This window comes from Oreochromis niloticus, linkage group LG13 (assembly GCF_001858045.2).
Source record: "Oreochromis niloticus isolate F11D_XX linkage group LG13, O_niloticus_UMD_NMBU, whole genome shotgun sequence".
In the NCBI taxonomy this organism is placed as follows: Eukaryota; Metazoa; Chordata; class Actinopteri; order Cichliformes; family Cichlidae; genus Oreochromis; species Oreochromis niloticus.
The window spans coordinates 24,003,742-24,018,842 of record NC_031978.2 but is presented as its reverse complement, the minus strand read 5'-3'; the positions used below and the strand labels follow the sequence as shown (position 1 = coordinate 24,018,842).

Genomic DNA, 15,101 nt, shown 5'->3' with positions numbered 1-15,101 from the left:
GTGGGTGGCTTGCTTTCTTCTTTTTTTTTTTTTTTTGACACACTTGTAGCCACCACACCTCGCTTAAACACACCCATCGCATGCCATGCCAGCTGCAGCTGTTGTGCCTCAATGCTAGAGATGTACAAAATTCCTCTCCCTCTGCAATTAGAGCTGGAGATTGCTGAATAGCACACATTGCAATGTCCTAAAATTGCACTCGGGCTCCTTTCTTGCTCCCGAGAACACTGAGTAAATAGAAAGCGATGAGAGCGAATCGCGAATAAACTGGCCCCGTCTGCCTCCGAGTTGACAGATTGTGTTTTGTGCGAGCTGCTCCTTGTGATGTGCCGTTACCCCGGTTAAAGAAACCAAAGGGTGGAAAAAGGCCTCATTGATGGGGTGGGTTTCTCATGCCTGACTGGGAATGTTCGCTTTCCACCGAGTCAAGTGGTGCATTGTGATCTCAACCAAAGAAATGCAAATATATAGAACAGATGTACTACTTCTTTTCTTCCTCCCCCGTTTGTCGGCAGGAGTAATCCCTCACTCTGGTGGAAATTGTGTTGGGTGCACTCTGGGTGCAAGACTAAAGTGTTAACAAGGGAAAAGCCATGTCACCCTGGCACATGTGATGGCTGCCTGCCTTTCAGGGCCTTTTCTCAATAAGGCTAGATGCTCAGGAGAGATAAATGGAGGCTTTTGTGGCCTTTGCCAGAGGGAGAACTGCACAATGCAGGACACACACAGAGCGAGGTCTTTTCCAGAGAAAATGGTTAAAAGCAGCATTTCTACAGTCCCTCCTCCTTTCCCTCGCTTTCACTCACTCCTTCACTTTTCTCATGTCTCTCGCTCTTACCCGCTCACTCTCCAAATCTTTTCCTCCTCCGTGAGAACTGAACCTTGCTCCCATAATGTTTCCATAAACGGGCTGAGGGAATGGAAATAACTCGGACCATTTCCCATCTCCTCCTTCTATCCATCCTCCCCCCACTTGCAGTCTCTTTACAGGGCTGTGGACAGTACCTAAACACACTGCCTTTAATGATACCGAGTGTTTTACACTGCTCCGAGCACTCGCAGAGTGCACCTCGTACACCCTGGTCTTTGCAGCCTTAATATAGCTGTGCTACTGCTGCTTCATCAGACATTACCAGGCCCCTCCACTAACAGGACTGCTTTGAACAGGATGGAGGTCAAATTGGTCTTCTGCCTGAGATTTGAAGTACCACTACACAGCCAGGAGACACTGCCTCTGAATTACAAGCTATTGTGCTCCTCTTCCACTATTACCTATCATCTTTTGTTATTCAGGGTCTCTCTGCCTTCTTTCATTCTTGCTTTTTCAAGTTATTTTTTACTTTTTGATACAGTCATTATTTCCCATGCCCACTCTGCCCACTCTTATTTGTCTTGTCTCTTTATCTTTCCCTTCCCCTTTGTGACTCTTTGCATATTATTGTCTTAACTGTCGCGATGTTGCTGTCTGGGGTTTTACATGTAGATTTGCATGTCGGTTGTTGCCTGCATCTGCAGGCCATCCTGCCAGCGCAGGGCAAACTCTCATGTGGGTGGCTGTCCTGGGAACAGATGTTTTTGGTGCCACTTGTAGGGGGAAAAGCTTTGAAAGCGACTCCATAAAAGAGATGCCAGCTGCATGACAAACTAGGGCCGCCTCGTCCTCAGGAATTCTATCAGAGCCATTTCTCTCTGAGCCCTGGAAACATTGCCTGTTGAGAATAAGCAGAGTTCTCACTTAATCAGCCTGTTCCCTTTGGATAACTTCATTAATTACAGAAGGAAGTTGTTCTGCTGGAACATATGCTCCAGATGGCCACAGACTTCACTTTTATATAAAAAAGTTAATCTTTTATTTCTTAGTGTTGTAGTTAGATTATCTTACATGTTTCTTCTTTTCCAATCTTGTTTGCAGTAGACTTCCATTTTCAGCACCTACGACATTTCCAGCAGCTGGATTCAAATGATCATTTAGCTTTTGCTGTACCAGTTGTTTTGTTTGTAGCGTACACCCAACTTCTCTAGCCAGCTGTGAAGCAGGCATCTGGCATCTTCTGCGGTCCTCTAAAAACACTGGAAACCATATCGTTAACAGGGCAAAGTTGCCAGTGTCAGCTTTCCTTTGCTACTTTAATGCCTCTGCACACGTCCGTAGCGCAGCACCTCTGATTTGGCATCTGCACTCTTTCCCCTACCAAACTTCCAATGAAAAGCAGCTCTCTGGCCAGTGATTATTATTCACCTGCTAATTTTAACCACTGCACTCGTCACAAACCCTTATTATGTCCCTTATGGATGAAGGACGTCATCTGTGCTGCACACAAAATGCACTGAACCTGAACCATTGGTGTTGGCCAATTTTTTTTACCAAACTAAAGTTAGGATGGGAATGGCTGGTGCTCGCCTCAGGAGCTTCTTACAGATCCCAGTCATATGTTTATTGGTAATAAATTACTGTGTGCAAAAAAGGAAAACAACTTGCTCAGATAAGATATGTTCAGCAAGCCAGTGGCAATGCTGTACTGTTCCAAAATTAATCTATGGGTTTGCTCAGCAGTGTGATTATAGCAGCAGGAATGAAGTCTTCTTTATCTGGTATAAACAGAGATACAGTTGCAAAGCAAATGATTTGGGAAATGTGGTGCTCAGATTTTAAATGAAGCATTATTTGTTGTCTCCCATGTACTGGGCTGTAAGGACTGTCTAAGAGGCTGAAAACTAAAGTTCCCTGAATGACCACTCGACCACTCAATTTACAACTGAACTGAGCATTTCCCTCTTCATGAAAACATGTAGAGGGGTGTGTTGTTGTCTAACTCATCCTTTTAAAAAGTCTAAAAGGCAAATTTAATGTTGATTATTAAAGCTGTGGCCATTTTGAGTGACAGGGGGAGTCAAAGGAACGGGGGGTTGCACAGCTAGCTGTCTGCTAGGCTAATTTGAGTCACTGAACTGGACCTTTGTCTTGTTGTTTGGAGCGTTTTGAATCCAGTAGATAACTGGAAGATGGATGGCTGTGTGGCTGATCATACTAACAGACAAAAGATGTCTGTGTGTGTAAGTGAAGTTCTAGTTTTCCTTTTTTAACCAAGCTAGCTAGCTTGGCTAACAAGATGCATTCTACAAGCTACAAGCTAATAACCAACACTAGCATGCAATAAGTGCTAGCACTCCACCGTCTTGTTTAAATGTGGTTAAAGCCATAAGGTGAAATTTGATGCTTCAAATTGGGTCTTCACAAACCAGAGATGATGCCATGGCAACTGCATCCATCTTTTATATACAGCTTATAGTATTGACCATCTAGCGATGTATTTTAATCATTTAGACATCCAAAAGGCAAAGTTGTCTAGTAATTTTGAAAATAAAATAGCGTTTTAGTGTATTTTTTATTACCTCTTCTGTTAATCATCTTACAACTGTTTGACAGCTTTGAAACCAACACAGCTGCATCGATATTCTCTTGCACATCTGGCATCGTTTTGGTTCCACTCTTTTTATAGACTATTGATTTTGTCTTTTTGTGTGCGTGTTTCATTTGTGTTTGTTTTGCCTCAAACTGCCTGAAGCAATAATGCGTGTTTCCCTGAATTCTCTGACTCATCGCTGATCTCTGTGCCCCTCTCTCCTCCTTTCTCCTTTCCCTCCCTCAAGTTTCCATCTTTGTTCAGAAGGGAGGTCTGCTGTCACTCAAGGCTGTCATGTGCAGAAAAAGTTGCCTAGCAACAACATAGAGGGATGCAGAGCTGCTGTTTACTCTCCACCCGCTCACCTCATGTGCCCACTACCCCCTTCTCTTTTGCTGTCTTCCCCTGTTGTAGAGATGGAGTGGTATGGGTGGACGGATGGATGGTGGAGGCAGCGGGGCAGCCTCTGGCTCTTTGGTGAATTTGGACAACAGATACAGAATAAACTGAGAGAAGGTGAAGAGAGGGAAAGGAGAGGAGGCGGGGGGGTTGGTAGGGGAGTAGTGACATTCAAGAGATGCTGTGTCTGCCTGTTGCCTGCCAGCTGCTATTCCTGCCTTCCTCTCAGCAGGAGGAACTGGCCATTTCCCTTACAGCTCCCTCTGTACATAACTAAAAGAGAAACTTGTGCTCCCACAGCCTGCTGTTATCAGCCAGACTAAAAATACTGAGAAGCAAGTGTATCACATGCCTGGCTATCGTCACACGCTCATGAAAAGAGGCTCAATCTCAGCAGATACAGGTACCTTTGATTCTCTATGGATTATTAAATGTTCCCTGGTGGAAGCAATCAGGCAGACCCCTTTGTTAACTTGTTTACTGTAATTATATAGCAAGGCTCAATGGGTTCCACACTGCCAGGCTGAGGAAAGCTGCAAGTTGGCTGTGGAATGACACGAGTCACACTCAAGGTTGCTGAGAATCAAAAGGCTTCACAGACACAAAGAATCTCCGTGTCGAATTAGTATTTTTATCCAACGAGTCGTTTTATGAACGCTCCAAAGCTTTTGACATCAATACGATGAAAACGGTTCATGTTAGTTGTTAGTGCTGCTGCTGTATAGACAGCTTTATTTAGCCCAACCTTTTTTGTTTGTTTTTAACCACGCTTAACAAAACAAACCCTACCCTTGCTCTGCCATAGGTGTGATATAGTCTGGACTGTTTTATTTTATTTAAATTTATTTTATTTTTTAGTTGACTTTTATTCGCTTTCTTTTATGTAAAGTGACGTACATGGTGTAGATGCCCTGTCTGAGACCAGAAGGAAACACAAGCCCAGCCTCAGGGCAAGTGTTCGCCCTAGTAAATCGGATGTTTTGTTTCAAATAAAATATGCAGCTCCAACCACTGTGGTAACCCCTGGAAAACTTTTTTTCTTAGTTTCTCTGGAGAAAAAGCTAGCAAAATTATTTCCTATATCACTTAATTAGGTGTGCAATATATTAAGTTTTCAGCTACAAGTGGAACAATGCTTCGCTTGTCTTTAAATCTACATAAAGACTTGAAAAAGTTTGTGAGATTAACTCAGGAAATCAACAGTTTTGACCAGATTGCAATTTTCTACAGGAATTGGTGTTTGAATAAAATATATTGCACCTTATTGATGACAAAAAAGTGTCTCTTCTGCCACTAAAACTACATTATTTCATTATACTTCAGCTCATTCAGAAAGGGCCAGATGGCCACTAGCTTAGACCCCAATTTTCAGTATATTTCCTTATATGAGTCCAAATTCTTTCTGGAGTGTTTGAAACGTGAGCTGAGAAAAGATGTTATTTTAGTGTTTTGTGAATGTATGCTGTTCTGCATGCGTATCCGCTTGTGTAATGACTACCTTCACTATGTAAATTACCCATCAGACGCGTCCGTCTGTGTGCAAACGAGCAGCGTTTGTGGGATTGTGCGTTTCTCCACAGGCCCTGCTTGCACATGTGTGTAGGCTGATGAATAGTTTGTCTGTTTGCTGGGATGCAGTGACAAGAACTCTTAAGTGTTACCTCCTGTGGGCTTCCCACTCTTCAAATAAAACTCTTTCCTTCCCCTCAACTCAAATCAAAGCTGAGAACCTGCCTGCAGAGGCTGGATCAAAGGAAGACTGTGGCACTAAGACTTGTACCCGCTGCCATTCATTCAGCTTGATTAAAGTCTGTCATTTCCTGCTATTAACACGTTCCTACCTCCAACCAGAAACTGAGCAAAGCCGTTATCAGGAAGTGGCTAGAGTTGTCACGGTGTTTGGGTTCTTCCAATTAAATCCCCTGAAGCTTAATTATGTAACATTATATGCTCTTTCTTTAGCCTTCCTGTGTCTCGGGAAGGCTGGCTTTTTGAGAAATAATAGTTTCAGTTACATAAACATATTTACAAATAGTCGGTTATAGTTACCAAAAAGGCACAAGTTCAGTTTTTAAGCCACTCTTCTGCAGCAGTACTGTCCTGGTGTAGGTCACAGTTATTGCTCTCCACACCCATATTTCAGCCACTCCTTTACAGATTTCCAACCAGCCTCCTTCACTAAATCCATATTAGAGCCATGACACAGCAAGCTGACCACGGGTGACTCTCATCAACAAACACTTAATGGCAGCCTAATGTCGAAAGTGAAAATTACAGTGCCATATGCAACTTTTTTTTAATGGACTACCAACTTGGCAGGCACAGAGAAGTGATCATCTGTAGTGTTCACTGTGCAGCTTTTATGAGATGATATGAAGCAGCACATAAGTTAATCTTTGTTGGTTGGTGTGTGTGTTTGTGCACGGAAGAGTGTGTAGACCTTAAAACCACAGCTGTTTGCTTCAAAACACCAGAGAGGGGTGTCCTGCAGAGTTCTGTTTTCATACATTTCTCTTCCTTTCTTGCTCTGAAGACCATCATAACCTCACCCCTCCCTGCCTCCCCTCGTGTCTGGTTGCTGCAGTCTCTGCTGCTGATGGGAAAAAGTATGCAGTGCTTAGCATATGGCATGTGGATAGAGGGATTATCATTTTTGGAAAAAAAGGAAAAAAAGCATGCCTCCTCCTGGGCCTTTCTCCGCTTATCTCTGTGTGTTTAAGGTGGTCGTGGTTGCTGCTAGCTCTGTCTGCCAGACAGACCTTTGTACCAGGCTGTAGTTCATAAGAGAGAATGGATAAGTGGATTCCTGCATCTCCCATCACTCCAAATGTCAGCCATCATGAGGAACTTGGAAGGTCACAGGCTTGATCTGGGGATCTTTTCCTGGGAACAATAGCTAACCCCCTCCGATTTTTCTTTTTTCTTTTTTTCCCTCCATTCTTGTCCTTCCTGTCAGCCCAAGAAGCTCTGAATGTCACGGCCCATCCCCTGCCCCCAACCACCAACACCAACACTCAGCATTGCTCCCTACCCCAACTCTTAGCCAACACAGCCACCTACTTTCCCTTACATATGCTAATGCTGCAGCCTCATTCAGCTGTTGGTGGCTTTGTCACCGGGGGGAGGGCTGTGTGCATTAAGGGGCAGCTGTATGCATTTCACTAAATTGACTCCCAATAGCTGCCAGACTTGTCCTGATTTCACTCTCTCCTTCTCTTCTTTATACCTTTCTCCATTTTTCTTCCCAAGCTAGCTGTTAGTAAAGGAGCAAAAGGAAGAGGTGCGGTGCTGCAGTTTATTTTTTGAGGCTTTCTGCCGTGGAGTGTGTTGGGTTTCTCTCTTTCTTTGTGTGCTTTTGGGTGGCTTGTGCTCAACAAGTGGCTGATGGATTTAATGCACTTGGATAGCATCTCCACAGTGAGCTCATTACCACAGTAGCTCACAGGACTCTGCTCTTAGAATTTATGGCTCTGATGAAAAAGGACTCTATTAATCAGGTAAGCATGGCAACTATTTATCTACTGTTGCTTTTTCATTTAATGGCCTCACACAGGAAAATAGTGTAAAGGCTAAATAATGCACGTTAGTTAACATGAACTTTTGTTTGAGCCGCATTTATGTGCAGCATAAGCTTTATAAAAAGTGGAGTAAGGCCTTTCTGTGTTTCAGACAGTTCTTGTGAGGTGACTAAATGAGTGATTCATCTGTATATCTGTGCTTGCTCCTGTCTTCCCTTCACATCCACTGATTGACTAAACATGGTTTTGTGTCAGCAGCAGAGATTGCAGCTGCTGCCCTGAAGTCCAAATTATCTCTCTTACACCAAAATTCTGTCAGCAGCACCGGGCTGACGGTGAGGAAGAAACTTTGAAAAGGAAATAAAAAGCTGCTGCACTGAGTACAAGGAGGGAAAGACAGTCTATGGCGGCGACGCGTGCTGAGGTCGCCCTGCTGTCAGGCTGCATAAATGCTGCTGCCCAGCTGATGCGTGTGAATGTGTTTGCGTCCGTGTGTTGACTCGCAGTCTTAACCGCATCAAACACCTACTTCCCCTCTCTCGCCGGTGATAATGTGACAGTGTGGACTCTGCCTGACCTGACAGCAGAAGCACAGATCTTCTGAGAGCTTTCGATCTGAACACTTTCCCTTTGCAAATTGAAAGTTCTCCTCTCACCGTTTTTCTTCTCCTCTCCCAGAGAGAGTGTACTCTTCTGAACAGGCTGCCATTGGTATGGCTGTAGCTAGGAAAGCAGCAGGCTGCTGGGAAGTGGCGGGGTGGGGGATGATGTGTGCTGATGGAAATAGGTGGTGGTTTATTCTGGAGACTTGCTGGGCCACATCAACCCTGCACGTCCCTTTCTGTCGCCCCATAGCAGAGAGGGCCGCTGTGGTTAGGCCCAGTTTGCGGGGGACAGATGGTCCCTTTTGGAGAAGGGCCACAGCTCAGTGGTCTCTGTTCGTGGGGCTCCACCAGAGCAGCCAAGAACAAACACGGTCTCCTTCTGTTGGGAACATTCAGGAGCTTCGGTCTGTGAGACCTAATGGATTCAGGAAGTGACATCTAAAACTTTGCATGCGTGTTAGGAGTGTGACCGTGATGCTGTTAATTTTGAATGACCTTTAAACAAGTGCTTTGTGAATGCGCTGCTAGTCAGATTTCCAATAACACTGCATTCCATTAGTCATATTAGTCAGTATTCATTAATATTGTAACAGAGGAGAGAACGGGGGACTCTTTGTCCATAGCCAAGTTTGCAACATTGCTTTAATCTTTTAATTGGTGCATTGTGAGCTTTCTGTCACTTTCCTGCAGTTCTTGTTCTTTGTTTCCATGCGAATAAACAGGGAGAATCTGTTGTCCTGTCTATTTTAATTCTCAGATCACCCTGAAACAACTAAAGGACAATGGCAGTGTGCTGCCCGGCAGGCGCTGGGCAGTCGGCCAGCTGGCAGAGCGACGGGGTAGGAGACTCCCATTTTCAAGCAGAACCAAGAGGAGGCTTGCCTCTCCTGCACTGCTTATAGACAGCACCGTGATTATTGTGCTCCTTCTATATGAGCTTTAGTCCAAGCAACTGGGGCTCTTTTTCAGAACATAGCTTTGACGCATAGCTCAGCTCCACACCTTGTCGATGTGATGCGATTAAGCTACCCCTTGATGGATTGCTGTTAGTAATTATGTTAATCTTGGCATGTAAAGGTCATCATTCTAGTGCTGCAGTGGTAATTTTGTCAATGGCTGTCATCCGTAATGCATTACTTGGCAGTGGAATTTAAAGCCGTGCAGCAAATTCATATGGGGTATTTTATACTTGCACTGGAAATATGACAAATTACTTGAGGGTTGAACTGTCAGCTTAGTCACAACCAAGCTTTTGAAGTGCTTTAAGAAGATGTGTTTTGATGTTTAATGAGCCTGTAGCATATAAAAACACTAAGTGATTGTTTTAGAGGCTCTTAACGTACATCAATTTAAAACATGCTTTATAACTTCGCAATGCAGACAGTGACTTTGAAGTCATGTTTATATGAAAGAAATCAATGTGCAGTCTTGGTTTGTTTTTGTTTTTTTTGACTCCTTGCATTGTATATTTCTGGAAAATGTCTATTGAGCGTATGTTGTTTTTTTTTAATTATTTTTTTAAACCATTCACGTCTTGATTTACTTTTACTCTCGAGGTCTTTGTATTGTTCATCACCCAACCTCCCCTAAGCTTCAGGTCATGCACTGAAGCCCTATTTATCACTCTACTGAACCTTGTTCTTGAACTTTTTTGGTGCATTCAGTTTTTGAATTTTTAAAGTAGAGGACAACTAAAGAAAGTTTGTATTTCTTTAAAGTGTTAACCATGAGTAAGAGAGAAGGCCAAATTTGTAACTACCAAAACTTTTTAGCTCTTGATTCTTTGTCATCTCCTTAGAGAAGACTTATTAAATTCTTTTCCAGCCAGGTTGTAAGTGGTTACTTGATGTGCTGACATTAAAAAGCTTGTGTGTTGTTAGTGTAGCTATTTTTATCTTTAATTGTGACTGAGATGAAAATCGGGCTACACTGTAAGAGTCAAATGCTGGTAATTCCAAAGTGTTAACACTCTTTTTATTTCAGCTGTAATTGTGTTGTCTTTGTATTTACCCCTTAGCCAAAGTTCACTCTACAGACTCACAATTATTTAGGCCACTTTGCTCTGGCGGAGCCTTTTTCTTTGTCTATAGTGGAGCATATGGTAGATATTACGGGATTTGAAAGTGTGCAGGAAATGAAAAGAATTCACTTTTTTTGTAGTTTCTGTAAGGTAAATACTCACTGTTCCCTCAACCAAGTGAAATAGAGTCACATCGTGGTTGACCCCTGAGCCTCAGACTCAGCTGTAGCCAGCACATTCCAGATGGAGCTACAGCCAGCACAAAGCAGAGCAGACTTCAGGGCATGCTGGTGTAGGAAAACGGACTGCGTGTTCATGTTCATGTAAGCTGCCTCCCTGATAAGACTAAGGCTACAAATAACCACCGGCCCAAACCGCAAACTCCACAGCGAAGCAAACGGCTATCTTTTGTTTAATTGTACGTGTGAGAGCATAGCTGTTGACAGATGAGGTGTGGCTCGGTAACTGCTGGAGGGCCGTCACCTCGGGTTAGTGCTGCAGCCACAGAAGCAGATTATCAGATTCGGCTCAGCTCGGAAAATGTCTCTACTGCCACTTGTATTCCAGCCGTTTTCAGTCTTATGTCTGTGGAAAGCCGTTCAATTTTAGGATGCTGTGGAAGTATAAAAGTCTGATTCTGGTATGAAGCAACTTCCTCTTTGAAAAGCTTCCCATCTAGTCCACTTGATCCAGAAGGGAAACAGGTGAAAGGATTTTTACTTGAGTTTTATATAGATCAAAATGCAGACAGAGCATAAAGAGACTTCTTTTGAAGCGGCACTTATGCCAGAGGTTACATTCCTGCAGATACTTTGGTGGGCGCTTTTTGGTCTTTTTTTTCCCTTTCCAATAGCTTCTTTACTCCTAAAACCTGTGCACCTGCGGCACTGACTGGGCATTAGTAAATGTGGGCATTTCCCACAGTGCATTGTCAGACTGGGTGAAGGATGAGTGGGTGAGAGTATAGTTTACTCTGTGCTGTCTGACCTCCTTTTTTTTCTTCTTTTAAATCTTTCCTACTTGTTCGTCTGCTGTTGGTTCAACTCAGGTCTGGATGCGCTGAGATATAAAAAAGAAAACAAACCTCTAATTGTCTCTCATGCTCCTGTGGAAGCTGCTTCGCTTCAGAGCCTCTCTCTCCACAAGCACACACCCATATGAACTCAGGCTCCACTCTTTTGTAACATTTTATGTCTTTAATCTCCGCTGCTGCTGTCATGCCAATCATCACTCTCTCATGAGGTCACTGCATGTGTTTGTGTGGTTGTGTAATTATGGGCAGTGCCAGGCATATTGGATTGTGTCAGACTTTTCAGCGGTGATGCCCTCGTTTCTGTAGATGGTTTGCACTGTAAAAAGTCCAAATTCAAAATTCTGAATGTTTTTGTGTGCATGTGTGTTTTAGATTAGATAAGCTGACATAACCCAAAAGGGTAAATATCAGGTTTCCTCTACAAAATGTTTAGTTACCAAGTGAGTCCAACTCAACAATCTTGGACTGAATTCAGTCTAAATGTGGAGCGAGATCACGGAAAAGTAGGAGTGCAGGAACTGTCCTTCAGAAAATCACTTCATGGATGGTGTCATTCTTTCTGGCGCATATTTAAAAAATGACACTTGCCAAAGAGAGTAGCACTCTGACATTATTAGTATAGCTGGCCTGTCAAGATAACATCTGTGTTTGAAAACACTGGTGAAATCAGCTGTAAATGTCAAGTTGAGAAAATCTGGTATAGCAGGTTGTGTATTTTCCATAGAAACAACAGCAACTGTTGGTTCCAGAAAGCTTAGCGTGACACAGTGTACCAAGAGTGTCGAAAGCTACCAGTTTTGACAGAAATTTGGGAACAAAAAAACCCCCTGTCCTAGGGCTGTGCGATATGACCAAAATCTCATATCCCGATAATATTAAGGCATCTATCGTCCGATAACGATATAAATCACAAAAATGTAATATTTTCTGTAAATTCTGTGAATGTCGGGCAGCTCGACTTGCGTGAAGTGTTTCCAGCTGGGCGTCGCGTAGCTGGAGTCGAGTGTTTTAACTGATGCATGAAACGATACATTTTTTGACATAGGTTGTAACGGCCGCCGTTTTCTTTGTGAGTATTTATTACACAGCGTGCTGCGGGGAAAACCCTGTTCTAACGTTTGAGTCTAAGGTTTATTTTTTAGCACCTGATGGCTCTTTTTTGCCTCTCATCCGTAAATACTCTGCATCTTTCACATGATTCAGTTTATTTTTAAAAGTCTCAACAGGATCTTGAGCTTTATTGTGAAAGGTTTATGTGGAAAATAAACAAGCGGACACGAGGTGGTTTTACCGTCGTTGTTGCTAACGACAACGCATAAAAACAAGCGCTTGTCCGTCTGTAGTGTGGTTATATTAAATATAAGAGAAAGAGAGAACTTTAGGAAATTAATATAGCCACTACAGTGACCATCAAAATAATGAAAAAATATTGCCATAAACAGTTTATTTTGCGACACCGCGAAACAAACGATAGTGTAAAATGAAACGATAGACGTTTTAATATTGTCATCCGATATATATCGTTATATCGAACAGCCCTACCCCGCCCCTACTGTGTATATATGCCAGTGCCTAGCTGATAATAGTGCATTAAAGGAAATGAAAACATGTCTAAATATGTAACAACAAGTGCAACATTCTTTTCACAGTGACCCAATGGGTAAAGTAATACAGTACTTTTGAGATGTATCTTAAAGTGGATACAGCGGTTGTTAGCACATCACATGGCAGTACGTCATCTTCGCTTGTCAAACAGAAGGTTATGAGTTGAAATCCAACCCTGCAATAAAACACTTGGGGTGTTTTTTAAATTAGTATCGCAAGTGCTGCTACTCTGGATGCATGAGTAAATATGAATAGTGATGTTAAATTTGACATGCTTACAATGGCCCTTTGACTGAAGTTCTTAATATAAGTTGATCAATGTGAAAATGGCTTTGCAGCTTTTTGTCTGAGATTTTTTTGGGGGGGCGGGGGAGATTTGTTTTTGTTTGAGCTTTTACAGTGTCGGAGGCTGTGCACAGTACACGTATGGGGACCATCACAGAAAAATGAGATGGCAGATTGGTACTAAAAGATGTTGGTGCTGATGGTACGCTCATAGACAAATGTTCTCACAATCAACAGGACAGGCTTGCGACAAATAAACCGCCCAGCGTTTGGCTTTGATTGCTACAAGTCAGAACTTGCTGAGATGTTTGCAAAATCTTGTCCACAGCATTTCTAGCTAGTTAACGGTCTCTGCTCTCTGTGTGGGTTTTTTTTCCCCTTCTTCTTAAAGATGTGGTCTTTGTTGTGCATGTACTTTGTGGACCGTGCAACCTATTGTTTATTTAGTCACTGAGTTGACCTGCAATTACCAATGAATCATGATCCAAATTAAAACCAGAAGGACCCTAAGCTGTCTCCATTTCATATAATGTAATAAATTACCCCAAGTTTACTTATTTGCATCCTTGAAGTATTACCTTTTTAAGTGTTAAATGCTAAAATGCTAAAGAGAGGTTGTTTTTAATGAATAGGCTCACTCATTTTGGCATGTCATTCAAGAGGAAGCTGGCATTCAGCAGCCCTTCTTCTCTTGATGTGTTGTTAGAAAAGCGTAATCTCTTTGTTTGGTTAAGAGAACAAACATGCCCTCTCCTCATTTGCTTATTGTTGTTGTAATGCAGAACCACATCCAGTTCTCTCTCTCTATGTGTGTGTGCGTGTGTGGGTGTTCATTTTAAGCACAACTGTCAGGATTTCTGGCCTTCATTCTGTGTGACTTGCAAATTCTGCAGACCCCCAGTTACACACCCAGAGCCTTTGAAGACATGCCAAATTTGATTTCCAAGTATACCAGAGCTTTGAGTGACAGTGACTTATGAGGAGGAAAGGATGGAGGGGAAGTAGTGGGTAAATGGAGGATGATTTTGACCGTCTGCTTGGTAAGTGACAGTCACATCTCTCCATCCTTGCTGATGGACAACACCGTGAAATTGGTCACTGCTGAAGTAATATTTTTAATTCCGTAGCTTACTTCTTGCGTAACCCTACTTAACCTAAATATTTATGAGGGTTTTTTTTATTTTGTTAAATTTTGTTTTATGTATTTTCCAAACCATGTGAATATTTTAAAGGATAAGAAGGCTTGATATAGAATAGAATAGAATAGAATAGAATTCAACTTTATTGTCATTGCACATGTCACAGGTACAGGGCAACGAAATGCAGTTTGCATCCATCCAGAAGTGCTTTAGTGATATAGATATATTACAATATATATTAGCAATAATATAGATAGATATAGTCTGTAGTTTCATCATATTAGGCTAGATAAGGCAGCTGGCTGGTACTCATTTTACTGGCTTCCCTACCGCCCACTGGGGGTGTGACCCTCCATTCACACTGGCCATTAAAATCTCAGCATTACTCCCTGCAGGCAATATTGGCACATCACGGTGTTCGGTAGGTGGTCTAAGCACAATAAGAGGAGGTGGAGTTTGATGATTGGGTTCTTACCGGCTCAGATACACTGCGCTATCGCCGCGTTGAGGAAGGAGTGGCTTCAGCCATTAATGGCAGGGCTTTAGCATCAGTCCTAATTTGAGTGTCAGCTGGTGGGAGATTATTCCCTGTTGTGTGGTTGAATTGTGGGAGCAGCAGATGAAAAAGGAAGAAGTTGAATGGTGCATTTTGTGTTCTTTGGTCCATACTTCCATAGCTTTAGTTGATGTGAGCAGTAACACACACACACACACACACACACACACACACACACACACACACACACACACACACACACACACACACACACACACACACACACACACAGTCTTAACACCTCTTTACAAGTGTCCTTTTGGTTACGGAGGGCCTTGGGGAAGATGCCATGCCTGGTTTCCCAGGCCCCAGTAATGAACTCTCAAGGATAACATTGCCCAATTAATTGGTTCTGTGGTTTTAATTGCACCGATCTCTTTGAGCTTGATTTTGGCAAATCTCCCATTCTATTTTTTCCCCTTCTCTGCTTAACCTCTCATTCTTCTTTTTGTAACAACCGAGTTAAGGTGAAGAATCGCTCCAGTGAAGCAGGAATACAAGTTTTTTTTTTGGTTTTTTTTCCCCCTTTTTCTCCTC

At 42.7% G+C, this 15,101-nt stretch overlaps 1 protein-coding gene across 5 annotated transcripts in view; it reads left to right on the top strand.

The window, feature by feature from the left end:
* The window catches only part of LOC100695374 (signal-induced proliferation-associated 1-like protein 2), an 82,086-nt gene that overhangs the window by 10,724 nt on the left and 56,261 nt on the right, over window positions 1-15,101 (top strand). Inside the window, exon 1 of one of the 5 annotated variants that reach the window (XM_005473919.4) lies at window positions 6,933-7,300. The exons of the other annotated variants lie outside the window; for them this stretch is intronic. The gene's annotated coding sequence lies outside the window, so the exon portion shown is untranslated. Of the gene's footprint in view, window positions 1-6,932; window positions 7,301-15,101 lie in introns of those variants that run through there. 5 annotated transcript variants of the gene reach the window in all.